The sequence below is a fragment of the Tenebrio molitor genome, unplaced genomic scaffold (genome assembly GCF_963966145.1).
Source record: "Tenebrio molitor unplaced genomic scaffold, icTenMoli1.1 SCAFFOLD_209, whole genome shotgun sequence".
Lineage (NCBI taxonomy): Eukaryota > Metazoa > Arthropoda > Insecta > Coleoptera > Tenebrionidae > Tenebrio > Tenebrio molitor.
Window position 1 is genome coordinate 9,342 of NW_027184117.1, and position 21,439 is coordinate 30,780.

General features: G+C 43.5%; 1 non-coding gene across 1 annotated transcript; it reads left to right on the forward strand.

The window, feature by feature from the left end:
- The first annotated feature begins 20,638 nt into the window (after positions 1-20,638).
- LOC138140767 (5S ribosomal RNA) lies at positions 20,639-20,758 on the forward strand. Its single transcript, XR_011162740.1, has one exon. It is a non-coding gene; the product is annotated as a 5S ribosomal RNA (ribosomal RNA).
- The last annotated feature ends 681 nt before the right edge of the window (positions 20,759-21,439 follow it).

The window sequence follows — 21,439 nt, forward strand, 5'->3', positions numbered from 1 at the left end:
GTGAGATCCGTCGTTACCAGAAAAGTACCGAGTTGCTCATCCGCAAGCTTCCCTTTCAACGTTTGGTGAGGGAGATCGCTCAGGATTTCAAAACCGATTTGCGCTTCCAAAGCTCCGCCGTGATGGCCCTCCAGGAAGCGAGCGAAGCTTACTTGGTCGGTCTGTTCGAGGACACGAATTTGTGCGCCATCCACGCCAAACGTGTAACCATCATGCCAAAGGACATCCAACTTGCCAGACGTATTCGGGGTGAACGCGCTTAAATTTTTCCACATCGTGTTTCGGAAGAACAACACGAAACACGAATTTTATAACAAAAAAATCGGTTCTTTTCAGAACCTCACACTTTACAGGCAAAAAAAAAAATATATCGCCCTTCAACCGGAAATGAATAAAATAAAAATGTCAATAATCGGTCGGTCCTCTCGATTCGGGTTGGGTTGCGGTCGTTCGTAAAATTTTATTGCATCCTGTCATCACCTACCTGCCAGCTGATGCTATCTATTTTATTTGGTTTCGCCGTAAGGATAGTTTTATTTCTTTTTTTCGTCGTAGATTATCGTGTGGCCCTGAAAAGGGCCATTTGTGCGTGCCCCGTTGCCGGTAGTACGATGATGACGTCGGAACGAGGCACAGCCGAACGAACATGAGTCGAGTATCCATCCACGTTTCTCACTTTTTCCTCTTCGGCGAAGCGGCCTTTTTCACCTTGACAGGAATGGCTTTGGCTGTCTTGGGTTTGGGTGCTTTGGGTTTTTTAGTCGGACCAGCCTTGTTAGATTTCTTCGCTTTGGAAGGCGATCGGGGTTTCGGGGCGGCTCTAGTTTTCTTTTCTGCCGAGGAGGCGGCCGATTTCTTGGCTTTCGCTGCGGCGGCGGAGGCAGCGACGGCGCTCTTCTTTTCGGCAGCAGTCTTCTTCGCTTTGGGGGAGGCTTGTTTTTTGGCTGTCTTCGAGGAAGCCTTGTCGGAAGTCGTCGCGACGGCGGTACGTTTGGCGGATGATTTTTTCGTCTTGGATGCGGCGGACGAAGCGGGTTTCCTCTTGTCGGAGGCGGAGGCGACTTTGGCACCACCGGAGGTGGACGAGGCGAGCTTGAACGAACCCGACGCGCCCTTACCTTTCGTCTGAACCAGAGATCCCGACGCCACGGCGCCTTTCAGATATTTCTTGATGAAAGGGGCGACCTTTTCGGCGTCGACTTTGTAATTTGCGGCGACGAACTTCTTGATGGCCTGAAGAGACGATCCTCCGCGTTCCTTGAGTCCCTTGATGGCGTTGTTTACCATCTCGGATGTCGGAGGATGGGACGGTTTCGCCCTGGGATTTTTCGCTTTTTTCTCTTTCTTCGCGTGGGATTGAGGGGTGGCAGCGGAACCGGTGGTGACCGATGATGCTGTTTGATTTTCGACGTCGGCCATCTTTCACGTTAAAACGTTAAAAGTTAATAATAATTATTGAAAAAACACTTGCTCACACACGTACACTTCGAGCACCTCGTGAACGAGAATTGAACAAAAAAATTTTCTAAGTCTTTATAAAATAGTCGCCACTGCGGACGGAAGACTGAACGCGCACCGCGTCCGCCGTCGAAGAAATTGCAGGCCTCGGAATCGTTGCCCGCGTGATGGCATCGTCCTCTTTCCTCGATCACCATCGCCACCGTGTGATCAAGCTGGCCGAACTCGGTTTCCGAAGTTTCCCTGGAGATAGCGAAGTTCGTCTCGGAACGTCGGTGGGTTTCGAATCAGGTACACGCCCCTCCAACCACCAGCCCTAAATCCGGGTCGTCACGGTTTCGATTCGGGACCGACGGTTTACGTCGGCGGTGCGGGGTAGACGCGTCGATTCCGGGAATCCATATTTCGTTCGCCGAAATATTGGTCCATCTCTTCCCGGAATACCGCGCCACCTTCTCGATTTTACGACATCTTCGCGTCGCCAAACGCTTCCGAAACGGTCGAAGCACAGAAAGGACCTGGTGTTCGAACCGAGGCAATTCCGACAACAGGATGCCGCGAACCGCCTCTCCGACGTTCAGGTCGATCGTTTTCGGCGGAAGTTGAAACGGGACGAGTCGACGACGGGTCCCGTTGCCGTCCGGACCCTTCGGGACGGCCGAAAGTCCGTCGAGAGGATCATCCGAAAGGAGACGGTCTTCATCGTCCGACCGATGCCGCACCTACGAGTTTTCCGATATTTTCTTCGACGGATCTTCAGGTTTTCTTCCTTTCTTCCGTCTTTCTCTCTTCGTAATTTCGTGTCCGACCTGCGTCGTCCGAAGTCGGGGTGAAGATCGAAGAAAAAACGCCAAAAATAACAACTCGTCAGCCACGCACACCGCGTTCGAATGTCTAACGGTCCAACTTGGATTTTCGAAGATCGCCGAATCCGAGGGACGATAAATAATAATAATAATAATAATAATGGTAATAAATAATAATGTTAATAATAATAATAATGATATGATGATTATAACGATAATTATTATAGATAGGTAAATAGAAACACAGGTCTCCTCTCGAAAATCGGAACTTCCTGATATTACTTACATATTTCGGTCGATCCAAATGTGGGAATCTCGTCGTCGTCGGAGCAAGCAGCGCGGTAGGTGGGGTGAAATTCTGGATTTTCCACCGCCGCCGGCGGTCGAAAAATGTGCGACGCGGGAGATCGCCAGTCCGTCTAGTAGTCTCTCTTGTCGTTAGAGCGTGACGTGGTGGTTGTTGTGGGATTTCCCGTTAGTTCGGTCCGACGTCGGTCGTCAGAGGGTAAGTGCATACGGAAACGAAACGCATCGCGTTTTGATGTTCATATTCGTGCATCGGAATGTTAAAAGCAATATATTTTACACCAACGATCACACCTAAACACCACGGCAACGGCCATACCACGTTGAAAAGCACCGGTTCTCGTCCCATTCTTGTCCGAGCGGCTGACCCGAGCGGACGCTCCAGGTACCTGCTTTCTCCTGACAAGTGCAAGTGTTACCACAAACAGTAAAACCAACAGTTAAAAATAGTCCGACTAAAAAATTGGCCGATGGTAAAACGCCTGCAGCCGGAAGCGGCATGCTCACGACGCGAGGCGCACCTACAAATTAAAAGCAGTAGAAGTGATCCAGAATCTAAAATTATCCAATATGTGAGTAAAATTAAACGGAATAGACAACTAAGTTCGAGTGAAAGCGAAAGTGAAAGTGAAAGTGCAGAACAAGCCGAAATCGAAGTAGAAAGTGAAAGTGAAACAAACAATAATCAAACAGAGAACACAATGGACACTGACGCAACTCCCGACGGCGACCAGACGGGCTGGAAAGGACCCGTCAATGGACCCAAAAATCTACCTAAGCACAAAGAAGACTACCCCAGGCTAACGATTAAAAACTCGTTTGAGCCGCTCAACCGTGTTCCGGAGCCGATGGATTCCGCAACGATAGAAGCCAGCAGCAGCCAAATGGAAGCGAGCAGCAAAAGCAGCGAAGCAAGAGCCAGTACTAAAGAGAAGCCGCCACCACCTATCATTATCCATGGATTTGTAGAAAACTTCCACGACCTGAAGCAAATGTTATACAGGAACGTAGGAAAAAACTTCAATGTTAAATTCACAGGGAGGAACACCACCATTTACACACTGAACAAGAGAGACTGGAATAAAGTAAAAGGAATTCTGTCGCAGAACGAAACAAGCTACCACACCTTCACACACAAGGAGGAAAAGACCCACGCCTTCGTCCTGAGGGGCCTGTGCCAAAACCCAGCACCAGAAGAAGTCAAAGCGGCACTTGAAGAAGAGCATAATCTCGTCGCCGAAAAGGTATTTAAAATGCGCACAAAACGCCCCACATTCCTAATAATTACTAACAAAAATGTAAATATCAAAACGTTAGACTCAGAAATTCGCAATCTCCTAAATACCCGAGTTAACTGGGAGCGTCATATAAATAATAAACTAATAACGCAGTGTCACCGTTGCCAGCGCTGGGGGCACGCGACCTCTAATTGTCAAGCAGCAGCTCGATGCCTTAAGTGCGCCGGGCCACATTTCACCTATACGCACACCGAAATAGTACCAAAAGATAAAATAAAATGCGCAAATTGTAATCAAGGACACGTCGCCAACGACACGATATGCCCGGTATACCAAAAACGGATAGAAAACATCAATCTAATTAAAGAGCAACAAAACACTACTAAACACACAGAAACTCTTGTACCTGCCCCCATACCGACCACAAACCCGTGGAACAAAAATAAAACCGAAAATAGCGCGCAAACCTCACAATCGAACAAATCCCCAACAGAAAATAACCAACCCGCGACCGCGACCGCGACCGCGACCGCCACTGGACTATTAACGGAACTTAAAAAACTAAACGAGCTGATTAACATCAACGAAGTAATACGCGCCATCAGCGACCTAAATAAAATGCTGAGCAAAACAGAGTCGAAAGAACAAAAGTTCAATACCATATTAGAATTCTCTGCGAGAATCAACGAATATCATTTTTAATCTAATAATAGGTACCTGGAACGCGAACGGGGTCAGCAGCAAGGTGTCTTCGCTGATCGACTTCATGATGACACACAAAGTCGACGTGATGTCGATCTGTGAGACTAAGCTGACTCCAAGAGATAAATTAAAAATTACAGACTACGTGATATACAGGAAAGACAGACCGGACGCCGTAAACGCGGGCGGGGTCGCTCTACTAATACACAAAAACATACCGCACATAAAAATTAACCAAAACCTAAACAATAACATTGAACTAACAGGAGTAAAACTAACTAACGGCATACACATCTATGCGGCATATAATAAACCATCCAGCAGATTCACGGTAAATGATCTTGACGCAATCTTTAACACGGCAACCAAGGTGATAGTTGCAGGTGACTTTAATTCAAAGCACCCAACGTGGAATTGCAATCGAGCGAATCCCAACGGCAACATGCTCCTCAACTACGCATACGACTCAGACATCAAAATTAACTTCCCAGACCAACACACCCACCATCCCAGTAACAACATGACGCCCACGACAATTGACATAATCTTAACAAAGAATGTCGACGAATTACAAAAACCCGTCTCGCTACCTGAGCTGGACTCAGACCACAACCCCGTCTTAACAATGCTCGGTCAGCAACACAAAGAAAACAGAACAAAGACCGTCGTTAAATTCAAGAAAACCAACTGGCATAAATTCAGAAACGACCTTGACACTGACATTAGAATTAACAATAACATTAACACCATCAGTAACTTAGAAGACGCCGTCGCCAACTTCACGAAAACAGTTAAACACGCGTTAGATATTAACTCACAAAAAATCACACTAAACAATTCAAATAACAATAATTACGTAATCACCCCAGAAATAAGAACTAACATTCAAAATAGAAACAAACTTAACAAAATTTGGCAACGAACAAAAAACCCATTAGTCAAACAACAAATTAACAAGCTTAATCACAATATCAGAAATAAAATCAAAACCAGCAGAAATAAAATATGGGACAAAAAGCTAGAAAATATCAAACCAAACAGTGACGCGCTTTACAAACTAACCAAATTATTAAAGAAAAAACGCGCACCGCTAACCGAAATTGAGGACGGAAATAGAGTCGCAGCTACTGATGCCGAAAAAGCGGATCTGCTCGCAGAATACTACAGTAATGTACACGACCTCAAACTAGAACAGATCAAGCTAACAGATGAACAAAAACAGATAATAGACACGGTAAACAAATTCACGACACACACATATCCCTGCGACGACACTTACTACAAAAATTATATGACAACACCCGAAGAAGTAATACAAACCATCAAAAAATTACCTAACAATAAAGCGCCTGGCGAGGACGAAATTCCAAATATTATCATCAAAAATTTCAGTAGAAAAGCAGTAGTTCAACTACATTACATAATTAACGCCATTTTCAAATTGCAACACTTCCCCTCTCACTGGAAAAACGCAATTGTAATACCGATACCAAAAACAGGGAAGAAAGCGGAGCCAGGCAACTTCAGGCCAATTAGTCTACTCAATACACTCGCGAAGTTGACGGAAAAAATAATTCAAATAAGATTAAATAGACTCGATAAAAAATTAAAACTAACCCGAGATGAGCAATTCGGCTTCCGCCCCGGGCATGACACCAGCCAGCAGGTAGCAAGAATCGTAACTGACGTCACACACAACTATAACAAAAACAAAGTTACAGTAATGGCGCTACTCGACATACAAAAGGCGTTCGACCGCGTATGGGTGCAAGGTTTAACATACAAGCTAATAAAACTCAAATTACCCCCAAATTTCATCAAATTAATTCACTCATATCTCACGAACAGAACCCTTCAGGTAAAAATAGAGAACAAGATGTCAGACAAAAAACCGATTAAAGCAGGAGTACCGCAAGGCTCAATCTTGGGCCCTAAACTTTTCTCAATCTTTATCAACGACCTACCAACCTTTCCAAAAACAAACCTTGCACTCTACGCGGACGACACAGCCATCTACGCGCACTCATTTAACGCCGAAGTCGCAAATCGGCAAGTCCAAATACAGGTGAATCTGCTGGAAAAATTCTTCCAAAAGTGGCTAATCGCAGTCAACCCCGATAAAACAGAGACCATATTATTTTCTAAAAAATTCACTAATACTAAAATAATAACACCACTGAAAGTCGCGAACAAATCAATTAAAACTACCCCGTCAGTAAAATATCTTGGCGTCCACCTAGACACAAGACTAGTTTACCACAAACACATCGACAAAACGATACAAAAAGCAAGAATCACATTAAACTCTGTATACCCACTACTAAACAAAACTAACAAACTAACAATCAAAAACAAGCTCACGATCTATAAAACCATAATAAGACCCATACTAACATACGCATCACCCGTCTGGTGCAACATTTCGGATACAACACTAACCAAAATTCAAAGATTCCAAAACAAATGCCTGCGATTAGCCACAAACTCTAGCCGTTACATCAAAATTAGAGACCTGCATGAGAAAGCCAAAGTAGAAATGATTAGAGATCATATAGACAAGCACTCCGCCCGCTTTTACAAAACTAGACTGGGTCTAAACCCCCTAACGCAAAATATCACAAAAACACACTTACTAATTAACAAAAAAATAAAGCACAAATTACCATACGTAACATTAAAACTTAATAGCAACTGACAAGAACGCAACCAACATTACAGCAGCACCGCACTGGTAGCTGACAGTAGGTAAAGCAACAAAGACCCGCAAACCGGGGGACGCACTTCCGAACCCGGAGATTTCAGGTTTGCGTAAGCGAGACGATCGCTGGCGGTCGCGGGAACGTACGCGCATACCGTGGTAGTAGAACAGGGAAATGTATATGTAATTGTATTAGCTAGAAACGTAGCACTTAAGTATCTGAAAGTTGTACACACATACACTGTAAACAAATAAATTATAAGTAAAGCCCCCAACGGGGGCATGCACTTTATTGTAATCTTACCAATTGTAAAAGATGATTGCCGAACACGGCACATGCTATGTATTATATTAAATTGAATAAACGTCTTAAAATGGAAAAAAAAAAAATGGAATGGTTCTCGTCCGATCACCGAAGTTAAGCAACGTCGGGCGCGGTCAGTACTTGGATGGGTGACCGCTTGGGAACACCGCGTGCCGTTGCCCCCCAACACTTTTTGTTTTTTTTTGAAATCCATAGCAACCACCGAACCGATTTGTTTTTCGTGCAGGTATTCGGAAACATGCACAGACCCGTATCATGTAGATTCATAGCTTTAAGTACTAGATAATTAAGAAAACAATTTTTTTTGTCGATTAATTGTAAACAATTGCAGAATAAAAACTCGTCAAACGGTAAAGGTTGTCGTTCGATCACCGAAGGTAAGCCACGCGGGCAGCGGTCAGCACTTGGACGGGTGACCGGTTCATTATATTCCTTCCGTGAGTTTAACAAAGATAACATATGCAAATGTCGTAAGTGCGACGAGGAAGACGGCGATCTTTTAATGTAAAAAAAATATATATTAGGTTACGCGTACATGCCACTTTGACTGCTGCTTTATTTTTTTGGTTTTTAAATAATTAGAGATCTGAATTCAACATATCAGTTCTATGTTATAATGGACAGACAATGTTGTATTCTTGGCCCCTAACACGTTAAGACCAACATAAAAACTAGAATAACTTACCATTCGTTAAACGTTAAACAATTTCGAACCACGTTTTTTTGAGCTCGAACAAACTCATAACACAACACTCATTTATTAGTCACTGGACCATTGTAAAACGAGAAGAGAGAAAAACCATGCGAAACTATTTTTAAAACGAAGAGAATAAAGGTTTTAAATGGTAGGGCTGTATGACAGACTTGTCAATTATCGTGGGGGGTACGGCTGAGATTTATGACGAAATCGAGCGGCGCCGGCGGTCGGTCACTTTCACGAAAGAGGTCTAAACACGGGTCGTTTACGATACCCTCTGGTTACTAGAAAAGTTCTAGACAGATGTTTGTCGGCTTTTCGAGGTATTTATTTGTGAGTCCAAAGACTCAATGGAGTAATATCGGACTGAAATTCCAAGATTTTGCTGTGTAATCCAAAAAACTATGTTCCTCGTAACATTTAACGATGTGTTAATTCAACTATTATTTTAATTTTTCGTATACGTATTTATACTAAAAAGTACAGCGCTTCCAACAGTGAATTGTGAATTGAAAATGTTTCAAAGAAAGATCGATAGTTTTGAAAAAAATTACATATTAATAAATTTAGATAGATTTAGAAGTATACATTGCACTTACTTTTCAAAATTATTGTACTTCTGATTTGGTTGAAATAACATAATATGTAGCAGTCATAGTCTTGTGTACATTGCAGTCGCGGCTGGTGTTGGGTAAAACCTTTATTTTTTAGGGGGTCATTACCCAAATGACCTCATGGACCAGCCGTTCCTGTTAGGTTTTATATATCAAATTGATTCGTCTGTCTTTTTCATCATGCCTTCGAAAAGCGAGCTCCTGTTTCGCCAAAGTAACTGTGACGTCAATTAAATACGATAATAAAATTCGGTTTTTCCGAACTTATTGTGAGTGAGAGCAGTGAGAGCATCTTCTTTTCGTATCCCACCTCCACCCGGCGGCAGTAGTGCAGTGCTTATCAACATAATTACCGGCGTCTCGCCTCCACATTTTGACTTTTTTGTGTTTTATGTGTTCTCTAAGTCCAAAATTTTTAAATTTTTAAAAAGAGATTGCGGTACTATTCCTGTTGCTGAAATTATAATAATATATTTATTAATTTTTGTATTATATGTCTGTGTTATATTGTGTGAATTTGGAACAGCTATATCTAAAAGATATGCTTGCTTTTGTTGTTTATTTAAAATAATAATGTCTGGTCTGTTATGCTGAATGTGAATGTCAGTTAAAACTGTGCGATCAAAATATAATTTGTAATTGTCATTTTCTAAACAACTTTCTGGTTTATAAATGTAATGTGGTTGTGTATCCTTTAATAAATTGAATTTAACTGCTATTTTTGCGAATATATCATGACGTTTTTTATATTCGCTGTGAGCCAAAACGGTGCAAGATCTTGTATTGCAAATATAAAACCCTCAGCTCTTTAAAATATCTCCCATGTAAAGACTTTTGTTTTATATTTGCTATAGTGTCATATCACGAGCTCTATTGAGAAAATAATTTTTTAGTGAAGCAATTTGATTGTGTTGTAGAATTTCTAGATTTGAAAAACCCCTACCACCATTTTCGCGTGGTAAATTAAATCTTTCAACAGCAGATTTGGGGTGATGTTTACAAAATTTTGTAAAGAGAACTCTAGTTTGAATATTTATATTCTTTAAATTAGTTTTGGACCATTTTATAACACCAAAAGAATAGATTTAATTTTATAATTGAATGTTGAATATGATTTGATTGATTAATACCTAAATATTTATAAAATTCTCCTTTATTTAAATTTTTAATGATTTCTCCTTCTTTAGTTATATATTCTAAATTTTCGTAATGACCACGACATATTGATTGATTTTCAGTTATTGTTAAGTTTTATGTCATCCATATAAAGAAGGTGATTTAATTTAATATTAATTTTATAAATTTTAAGAATTTTAATTAACCATGAATGTGGTACTGAATCATAGGCTTTTTTGTAGTCTATGAATTGTTGTTGCATTATTTTCCAAACGTTTGAGACTTAAAATATTCGTCAAATGTTCTTCTTTTTTTAAATCAGAATACCCCTGACAAATCCGAACATTTTGTTTTGCGGTAGATAAAAATAAACATGGGCCAAGACAGAATATTAATATTCGGTGTGGAATTTTCCTGCGTTCTTGTTCATTTCTATCGAAGTGCTCACGAAAAGTTGTGAATATCAACACTTTGTAATTGTCGTAGTGAAAAATAAAAAAGATAGCTATGGGGCACAACTTATTTCGCACTTCATTAGAAAAGTAACAGTATTAAAATAAAAAAAATATTTTTCTAAATTTCGAACGTTAGGTCTATCCTGACCAGCCGCCAATTAGTGGTATTATTTTATTTTTTGCTGTTTTCCACAATAGTTATTTTTATATTAAATATAAACAATATTTTTTCTATCATTGATTCAAAAAATTGAAATTAAAAATTCAAATTTTTGAAGGAACTCTGAAGTTTCAATGCAGTGACCATGTTGCTAGGTAACTAATAAAAAACAGTGCGTGAAATGAAAAACAGAAATAGTCGTATGCGTTTTGTATGGTTTCTATGGTTTCGATCTTACTAACAATGCAATGAAAATGACCCACTTCAGGCACAGATAACTATGCGTGAATTTCAATTTTTTGAATCAATTATATAAAAACAAAATTGATTTGGCGGCCGCTACACAAAAGTGGTGGGAGGCGAGAACCTGTTTCCGCCGGTCTCCGTTTATGACACAGCTGACGGAAATCTTGGTCTTTTTTTTTCGTTTATTGTTAATTTTAAAATTAATAAATTTTCCCTGGATACGTATTCGACTTATCCGGTACGAGTTATTTTTAAATTAACTTAATGGCCCGTTGCTCTTGTTCTTTTTATCGTTTTATCGTTAGCAATAGTACAATACTCACGCATTTTTAATCTAAAATTAACAAAACTTGAATGGATCGGGATTATCACACTTCTGAATTGAAGTTTTCATTCGTTTAAAATATAATTGATAGTAATACGTAATGCGGATTGCCTAAACGTTGCTTCCATCACGTCAACATCACACATTCACGTTCGCCCGTAGAAATGGCGTGATGCACACGAAATCGATCCAAAAAGGCTCATAATATTTGTGTCACGCGAATCTACGTCGAAAACTAGAAAAAAAAAAAATTCAATTCGAATTTCAATAATCGAAACGATGCGTCGTCGATACTAAACGTAGGTAGTAACTAAAGTGTGATCGGGTGCGATAAAAGTGTCCGTCAATAATCATCATCCGACAATCATTTAATAGACGAACGCTAATTTTTGGCACTCACTCGGACGACAGAACCAGTCCAGACGGAAACCGGGGCGCGGGGTGGGTGGGTGGTTGTATGTCCGTGAATCTGTCCGGCGCGCGTCAACATTTCAGTTATCGTCGCGAGAGTTAAAACGAAAGGTGGTTAGTGTGAAAGTGACGTTTTTTCGTGGAGACACGTTACGAAGGGTGAGTACCTAATATAATATAAAACCAACCGAAAACCCACAATAGTGCCCCGGTTTATTATCGTGAATAGGTGTTTGGTAAATATTTTCTGTATTCCAACTAGCAAGTCTTTTATCAAAAAACTCCGGCAACATGGCTATTGTGGTATTATTGATACCACCTAACTGAAGAATGATTAAAAAGATTATAAAGTTAATAACTAAGTCGACGATTTTATCGGGAAATTGAACGGAGAAACAAAAATAGCTCTTAGCGACAGTTGCCTGAAGTCGCAAATAACGGCGATTGACGAAATCACGTTTTTTTTATTTTAATTCCAATGAACAATACACAGGGTCACAATTATCTGTTATGTATTCTATAATGTTTTGCAAAGTAAATAATGTGAGTTGTCATGCGTAATATTAATTAGCTAAGTAATTTTTGCAAGTATTTTATGTCAGATATGCAATGTATAATAACGTAATGTTGCAAAGTATTTTAATTTTTATGCTAGGTAGAGATAATAAAATAGAAAATGATTTAGGAACATAAAAAATCTCATTAAAACAGGAACAATTGAAATTAAAATAAACATAACATTCTGTACTAAAGTACAGTTTTGTTCACTCCTTTTTTCAAAGTCTTCTGTCCTCTCATTTGCACATACTGCTATTCCAAAACAGTGAAATTGTCTGTTTCAGGGAATCCTTAACGTTCCTTGCTAATGTCAACAACGTTTTCGATGAAACAAAGAGTCGGAAAAATGTCGGCTCATTGTATTCAATAACATACGCGACTACAAAACCATCTGTATCATTTGTAGGAATCGCGGTTTTTTCGATGAGAATTCGTTCTAATTTTTTCTTTCTTAAAAAAGCTAAGTAATTTTAATTTCACTAAAGATGAACATTTAGGCTATATGCTGGGTAATGCAAATCCATCAACCATCAACTAGGTTGTTCAGCAGATGTACGATTGTTTATTTGATTTCTTCTTCCGAAGAGTTGTATTCTGGCAAAATAGAAATTTATTCATAACATAACCTCAATCAACTAAATTATTTCGAATACAATAACCACATAACTACAAGTTGGATAGGCATGGGTGCAAAATACCGATAATGCATGAAACCTAAAGGGCCTACTGTTCATCCAATATATTTACATAGCTTAAATAGCATGTTTATTTTTTATAGAAAAATTTTGCATTTCTCGCTTTCTTAAACTGTATGTAACATTTTTCATATTTTTTCGCTGTCATAATGACATAATAAAAGTTAATTAAAAATCGCTGTTTCACGTCTTTTTCTTTTTTGTTCGAGAGTTTTTGTGGTTCTGAAAAGAACCGTTTATAAATGTGTCGAAAACGAAAAACATCTATTTCGAACTGGTGTACTTGGTGACGGCTTTGGTACCTTCGGAGACGGCGTGCTTGGCCAACTCACCGGGCAACAACAGACGCACGGCAGTTTGAATTTCTCTGCTGGTGATCGTCGAACGTTTGTTGTAGTGTGCCAGACGGGAAGCTTCAGCGGCGATACGTTCGAAGATGTCGTTCACGAAACTGTTCATTATGCTCATAGCCTTACTAGAGATACCGGTGTCGGGATGGACTTGTTTCAACACCTTGTAGATGTAGATGGCATAGCTCTCCTTCCTCCTGCGCTTCTTTTTTTTGTCGCTCTTGGAAATGTTCTTCTGAGCTTTCCCGGCCTTCTTGGCTGCCTTACCACTTGTCTTCGGCGGCATTTTTCAATTCAATTCGATTCAACAAACTCGCGAACTGCTCTGACTCGTGTGCGTGCGTCCGTAAGGCCGTAAGGCTGTCTGACTAAGAGTGTGCAGGTCCTAGACCTATTTACTCTAATCGGAAACAATGGTGAGTTGCATAGTTGGCAAAACACTGGTTGTGACCGATGTCAATTTGGTCAACCCACGTTAACTGTAGAAATCGGCACGGCTTTGCGAGATTTACCTACAGGGGACCGTGGGCATGGGTGTTCGACGATTGTACAGTGTCTAGCGTGACTGATTACAACCGTCAATAGGAGTTTTGCCTGTTGACAGTGGCCGGCGTGGCTGATTCAACAAGGCAGACAGGGGAACTAGGTTCGATGCATGCACACTAAGTCTAGAACTTAACTAAAACTTAAATCTAGCTTACATTATTGGTATTTACCTCTCCTTTGCCTCTCGCAGCCAGCTCGGGGGGTTTCTGAAACAGGGGGCGTGTGCGTGGCACACTGGTTAATGTTTTTTGGCTACCTCTTTGGGTAGGCAATTTTTGACTCTGGTTTTAACCGTTCAACACCATTTTAGGGCGCTTACATCTGGATGGACCTGTTTCGTCGTAATCGACGGCTTCGCGAACGAGGGGGTTCTCGTGTTCTTTCGCTTTCTCAAACGTCTTGTTGGCGATTTCTAAAAGAAGCTCCTTCAGCATCGGGAGTTTGGCTTCCCGGTGCAGTTGATCGTTCCGGACGAACCAAGGGGCGTTGAAGGCCCTTCGGAGGAATTGGTTTTGGATGACCTGCAGCTTGTGGAGTTGAGTCTCGGAGACGTGACCCCAGGCGACTGAGGCGTAGATCATGGTGGGGAGGACCACGGATTTGTACAGCACCAGCTTGTTTTTGATTGACATCTTGCTTCTTCTACAGGTCAGGGGTGACAGTTGACCTGTAACCATCTTACCTTTTCCCGCAGCGTAGTTCACGTGCGGGATGAAGGAGAGTCGTTTGTCGATCACGACTCCCAAGTATTTCACCTGGTCTTTCCAGGGGATGTCTTCCCGGAACATGCGAACCTGACCTTCAGGTGCTACATATCGGCGGGTAATCAGGAGGGCCGAGCTCTTCTCTGGATTCACTTCGATCCTCCAGCGACGGAACCACGTCTCGAGGGCGTTCGCGGCTTCCTGCAGGTATACAGTTGCCATTCTGGGCTGTTTCGAGCGGGTCATGATGGCGGTGTCGTCGGCGTACATAGCCAGTGTTGTATTCCGTGTTTTCGGGATGTCCGCAGTGAAAGCTGCGTATAGGAGTGGTGAGAGGACTGAGCCTTGAGGAACTCCGGCTTCTATCGGATGGGGTTCCGACAGAGTGTCGTTGATTTTTGCTCTGAAGGAGCGTTTTTCCAGGAAGGACTGGATCAGTTGTGTCATCGCCAGAGGCACGTTCGACTCCCGGAGCTTGAAGACAAGTCCGTCATGCCAGACTGTGTCAAAGGCTTTGGCGACGTCGAGGAACACGATTCCGGTCACGTGCTTTCGCTCGAAACCCACAGAAACGTATTCGGTGACGCGTAGTAACTGGTCCGTTGTGGAATGTTTGGGACGGAATCCGAATTGTTCATCCGGGATCGTGTGATTTGCGCTGATGACCTTCGCTAATCTGAAATGGATCAACTTTTCTATCACCTTACCTACTGATGACAGTAGGCTGATTGGACGATGATTTTGCGGGAACTTCGGGTCCTTTCCTGGTTTCGGGATGAAGATGACGTTGGCGGTTTTCCAGCGAGCTGGGAAGTGCCGCAGTCTGAAAATCCCATTCGCGATCTCGGTGATTGCCACAACGGCTTTCTCCGGTAGATTTTTCAGCGCCCTGTTGCTGATGTTGTCCGGTCCCGGGGCTTTCCGGTTTTTGAGACCTCGGATGGTCTGTAGGACTTCCTGGGGGGAGGTTGGGGGGATGGGAGTTTCCGGCTCCTCATCTGCAATTTGCTCAACTTGCTCTTCCACATTCTCGACGTGGTCCAGGTCGGCGTTCGTGAAGTTGGCCCTGCATTGCAGCTCCAGACTGTCGGCGAACGCTTCCGCTTTCTCCTCGTCGGTGTAGACCATACCGTGTGCTCCGTGGATGGGCGGGAGCGGCTTTCTGTTGTTTCGCAGTAGCTTGACCATTTTCCAAATTGAGTTGTCTTCCACGTTCAATGAATCAAGCTTTCGCTCCCATTGTTCGTTTCTGAAATCACTCAAAGCTTGCTTTACCTCGAACTGGAGGCGGTTTGCAGTCGTGCGGTCTATGGGGTAGCCTGTCCTGCGGGCAATCTTTCTGGCGCGGTTTTTCGCGCGGATTAGTTCCACGATGTGTTGTGGGATTGTGTATCGGGTCCTCGGTTCCGAGAAACGTTTCGTCACGGCGTCGATTGATGTCTTGATCCCATTCTCAAGCCATTCGACCGTTCGCTCGAGGTCCTCCTCGGTGTGGATTCTTGGAATGTTGCCAAGAGTCGCGGCGTTATGTTCGGTGAATTTACTCCAGTCCGTTTTGTCGTAGCAAATTGAATCCGGCTCACTCGCCTCGTTGCCGATATGCATCAGAACGGGGATGTGGTCCGAGTCCAATTCGTTAATGACCGTCAGTCTGATCTGATGAGTGGTGCGTGCGTTAACTTTGCACCACCACCTTTCTGATAGGTAGTGTGTTCACCAGAACCCCACCTGAAAACGGGCTCCCACCAATCGTCACGTCCTATTCTCCTATCACGGAGGCTATAAATTCGAAGCACAGCTACCAGCTTTTACAATCGACGAGTCCCGTCCGTCAGTTTTATTACTTCTCGTGGTGTCTAACGAACGAACTTAAAATGTCAGGTCGCGGTAAAGGAGGTAAAGTGAAGGGAAAAGCGAAATCCCGTTCGAGCCGTGCCGGTCTCCAGTTTCCGGTGGGTAGGATACATCGTCTTCTCAGAAAAGGAAATTACGCGGAACGCGTCGGTGCAGGAGCTCCCGTCTATTTGGCCGCCGTCATGGAGTACTTAGCCGCCGAAGTTCTAGAATTGGCAGGAAACGCTGCCCGTGACAACAAGAAGACACGTATTATACCGCGTCATCTGCAGCTGGCCATCAGAAACGACGAGGAATTGAACAAACTCCTGTCCGGAGTTACGATCGCCCAAGGCGGTGTCTTACCCAACATTCAGGCCGTACTTTTACCCAAAAAAACCGAGAAGAAACCTTAAACGAACGATCGATCCATCTCCGTGGCGAAAACTCAAAATATCGGCCCTTCTCAGGGCCACTATAGCTTTTTTTTTTCGTAAAATGACCGATGCATCTTTTCTTTTTGTATTATTATCATTGCGGTCGTCAATTTGGCTGTATGAAGAAAGATTTACGACTGCAATGCCAAAAGGAAAGCAAGGGGTGTTTACGATCTTGGTACATTTATCAGGTAGTCCGTTGTTTCTCGAAAGAACATCATGTTTCTTTTTTTTCCTCTTATTTTTATTTTGTGGTTCTGAAAAGAACCGATTTTGTATTTCGTATTTTATTCTGGTTTTCTCGAACGGTGAAGAGCGCCAGGAAATTAACCTCCGAAACCGTAGAGGGTGCGTCCTTGACGTTTCAAAGCGTAGACGACGTCCATCGCTGTCACGGTTTTACGTTTGGCGTGTTCCGTGTAGGTGACGGCATCTCGGATGACATTTTCCAAGAACACTTTCAGGACTCCGCGAGTTTCTTCGTAGATCAAACCGGAAATACGTTTCACGCCGCCACGACGAGCCAATCTTCTGATAGCGGGTTTCGTGATGCCCTGGATGTTGTCACGCAGGACTTTGCGATGACGCTTCGCTCCTCCTTTTCCCAATCCTTTGCCTCCTTTACCGCGACCGGTCATCTTTTCAGATTATTTCAACTGACACAAAATACCTGCACACCTCGTCCCTAGGAAGTCAACTACCGCAAAATTTCAACTAACGGAGCCTTATATAGATTCAACGGTTCACCATCGACCAATCGACGAAGTCAGCCGTTGACTTTGTTCACGTATAAAAGTACAATTTAATATGGCGGAATTTTTAGTACCCGTTTACCTTTCGACGCGTGCACGTCTAACGATCGTCAGAGTCGATTTTAATAATTGTCAGTTTTGTTTTTCATTCGTTTCATTCGAAATGGCCAGGACCAAGCAGACCGCACGCAAGTCCACCGGAGGAAAAGCCCCCAGGAAACAACTGGCTACCAAAGCGGCCAGGAAAAGCGCTCCCGCCACTGGCGGCGTCAAGAAGCCCCACCGTTACAGACCTGGTACCGTGGCTCTGCGTGAGATCCGTCGTTACCAGAAAAGTACCGAGTTGCTCATCCGCAAGCTTCCCTTTCAACGTTTGGTGAGGGAGATCGCTCAGGATTTCAAAACCGATTTGCGCTTCCAAAGCTCCGCCGTGATGGCCCTCCAGGAAGCGAGCGAAGCTTACTTGGTCGGTCTGTTCGAGGACACGAATTTGTGCGCCATCCACGCCAAACGTGTAACCATCATGCCAAAGGACATCCAACTTGCCAGACGTATTCGGGGTGAACGCGCTTAAATTTTTCCACATCGTGTTTCGGAAGAACAACAACATCCCGAGAAAAACGAAACACGAATTTTATAACAAAAAAATCGGTTCTTTTCAGAACCTCAAACCTTACAGGCAAAAAAAAAAAAATATATCGCCCTTCAACCGGAAATGAATAAAATAAAAATGTCAATAATCGGTCGGTCCTCTCGATTCGGGTTGGGTTGCGGTCGTTCGTAAAATTTTATTGCATCCTGTCATCACCTACCTGCCAGCTGATGCTATCTATTTTATTTGGTTTCGCCGTAAGGATAGTTTTATTTCTTTTTTTCGTCGTAGATTATCGTGTGGCCCTGAAAAGGGCCATTTGTGCGTGCCCCGTTGCCGGTAGTACGATGATGACGTCGGAACGAGGCACAGCCGAACGAACATGAGTCGAGTATCCATCCACGTTTCTCACTTTTTCCTCTTCGGCGAAGCGGCCTTTTTCACCTTGACAGGAATGGCTTTGGCTGTCTTGGGTTTGGGTGCTTTGGGTTTTTTAGTCGGACCAGCCTTGTTAGATTTCTTCGCTTTGGAAGGCGATCGGGGTTTCGGGGCGGCTCTAGTTTTCTTTTCTGCCGAGGAGGCGGCCGATTTCTTGGCTTTCGCTGCGGCGGCGGAGGCAGCGACGGCGCTCTTCTTTTCGGCAGCAGTCTTCTTCGCTTTGGGGGAGGCTTGTTTTTTGGCTGTCTTCGAGGAAGCCTTGTCGGAAGTCGTCGCGACGGCGGTACGTTTGGCGGATGATTTTTTCGTCTTGGATGCGGCGGACGAAGCGGGTTTCCTCTTGTCGGAGGCGGAGGCGACTTTGGCACCACCGGAGGTGGACGAGGCGAGCTTGAACGAACCCGACGCGCCCTTACCTTTCGTCTGAACCAGAGATCCCGACGCCACGGCGCCTTTCAGATATTTCTTGATGAAAGGGGCGACCTTTTCGGCGTCGACTTTGTAATTTGCGGCGACGAACTTCTTGATGGCCTGAAGAGACGATCCTCCGCGTTCCTTGAGTCCCTTGATGGCGTTGTTTACCATCTCGGATGTCGGAGGATGGGACGGTTTCGCCCTGGGATTTTTCGCTTTTTTCTCTTTCTTCGCGTGGGATTGAGGGGTGGCAGCGGAACCGGTGGTGACCGATGATGCTGTTTGATTTTCGACGTCGGCCATCTTTCACGTTAAAACGTTAAAAGTTAATAATAATTATTGAAAAAACACTTGCTCACACACGTACACTTCGAGCACCTCGTGAACGAGAATTGAACAAAAAAATTTTCTAAGTCTTTATAAAATAGTCGCCACTGCGGACGGAAGACTGAACGCGCACCGCGTCCGCCGTCGAAGAAATTGCAGGCCTCGGAATCGTTGCCCGCGTGATGGCATCGTCCTCTTTCCTCGATCACCATCGCCACCGTGTGATCAAGCTGGCCGAACTCGGTTTCCGAAGTTTCCCTGGAGATAGCGAAGTTCGTCTCGGAACGTCGGTGGGTTTCGAATCAGGTACACGCCCCTCCAACCACCAGCCCTAAATCCGGGTCGTCACGGTTTCGATTCGGGACCGACGGTTTACGTCGGCGGTGCGGGGTAGACGCGTCGATTCCGGGAATCCATATTTCGTTCGCCGAAATATTGGTCCATCTCTTCCCGGAATACCGCGCCACCTTCTCGATTTTACGACATCTTCGCGTCGCCAAACGCTTCCGAAACGGTCGAAGCACAGAAAGGACCTGGTGTTCGAACCGAGGCAATTCCGACAACAGGATGCCGCGAACCGCCTCTCCGACGTTCAGGTCGATCGTTTTCGGCGGAAGTTGAAACGGGACGAGTCGACGACGGGTCCCGTTGCCGTCCGGACCCTTCGGGACGGCCGAAAGTCCGTCGAGAGGATCATCCGAAAGGAGACGGTCTTCATCGTCCGACCGATGCCGCACCTACGAGTTTTCCGATATTTTCTTCGACGGATCTTCAGGTTTTCTTCCTTTCTTCCGTCTTTCTCTCTTCGTAATTTCGTGTCCGACCTGCGTCGTCCGAAGTCGGGGTGAAGATCGAAGAAAAAACGCCAAAAATAACAACTCGTCAGCCACGCACACCGCGTTCGAATGTCTAACGGTCCAACTTGGATTTTCGAAGATCGCCGAATCCGAGGGACGATAAATAATAATAATAATAATAATAATAATGGTAATAAATAATAATGTTAATAATAATAATAATGATATGATGATTATAACGATAATTATTATAGATAGGTAAATAGAAACACAGGTCTCCTCTCGAAAATCGGAACTTCCTGATATTACTTACATATTTCGGTCGATCCAAATGTGGGAATCTCGTCGTCGTCGGAGCAAGCAGCGCGGTGGGTGGGGTGAAATTCTGGATTTTCCACCGCCGCCGGCGGTCGAAAAATGTGCGACGCGGGAGATCGCCAGTCCGTCTAGTAGTCTCTCTTGTCGTTAGAGCGTGACGTGGTGGTTGTTGTGGGATTTCCCGTTAGTTCGGTCCGACGTCGGTCGTCAGAGGGTAAGTGCATACGGAAACGAAACGCATCGCGTTTTGATGTTCATATTCGTGCATCGGAATGTTAAAAGCAATATATTTTACACCAACGATCACACCTAAACACCACGGCAACGGCCATACCACGTTGAAAAGCACCGGTTCTCGTCCGATCACCGAAGTTAAGCAACGTCGGGCGCGGTCAGTACTTGGATGGGTGACCGCTTGGGAACACCGCGTGCCGTTGCCCCCCAACACTTTTTGTTTTTTTTTGAAATCCATAGCAACCACCGAACCGATTTGTTTTTCGTGCAGGTATTCGGAAACATGCACAGACCCGTATCATGTAGATTCATAGCTTTAAGTACTAGATAATTAAGAAAACAATTTTTTTTGTCGATTAATTGTAAACAATTGCAGAATAAAAACTCGTCAAACGGTAAAGGTTGTCGTTCGATCACCGAAGGTAAGCCACGCGGGCAGCGGTCAGCACTTGGACGGGTGACCGGTTCATTATATTCCTTCCGTGAGTTTAACAAAGATAACATATGCAAATGTCGTAAGTGCGACGAGGAAGACGGCGATCTTTTAATGTAAAAAAAATATATATTAGGTTACGCGTACATGCCACTTTGACTGCTGCTTTATTTTTTTGGTTTTTAAATAATTAGAGATCTGAATTCAACATATCAGTTCTATGTTATAATGGACAGACAATGTTGTATTCTTGGCCCCTAACACGTTAAGACCAACATAAAAACTAGAATAACTTACCATTCGTTAAACGTTAAACAATTTCGAACCACGTTTTTTTGAGCTCGAACAAACTCATAACACAACACTCATTTATTAGTCACTGGACCATTGTAAAACGAGAAGAGAGAAAAACCATGCGAAACTATTTTTAAAACGAAGAGAATAAAGGTTTTAA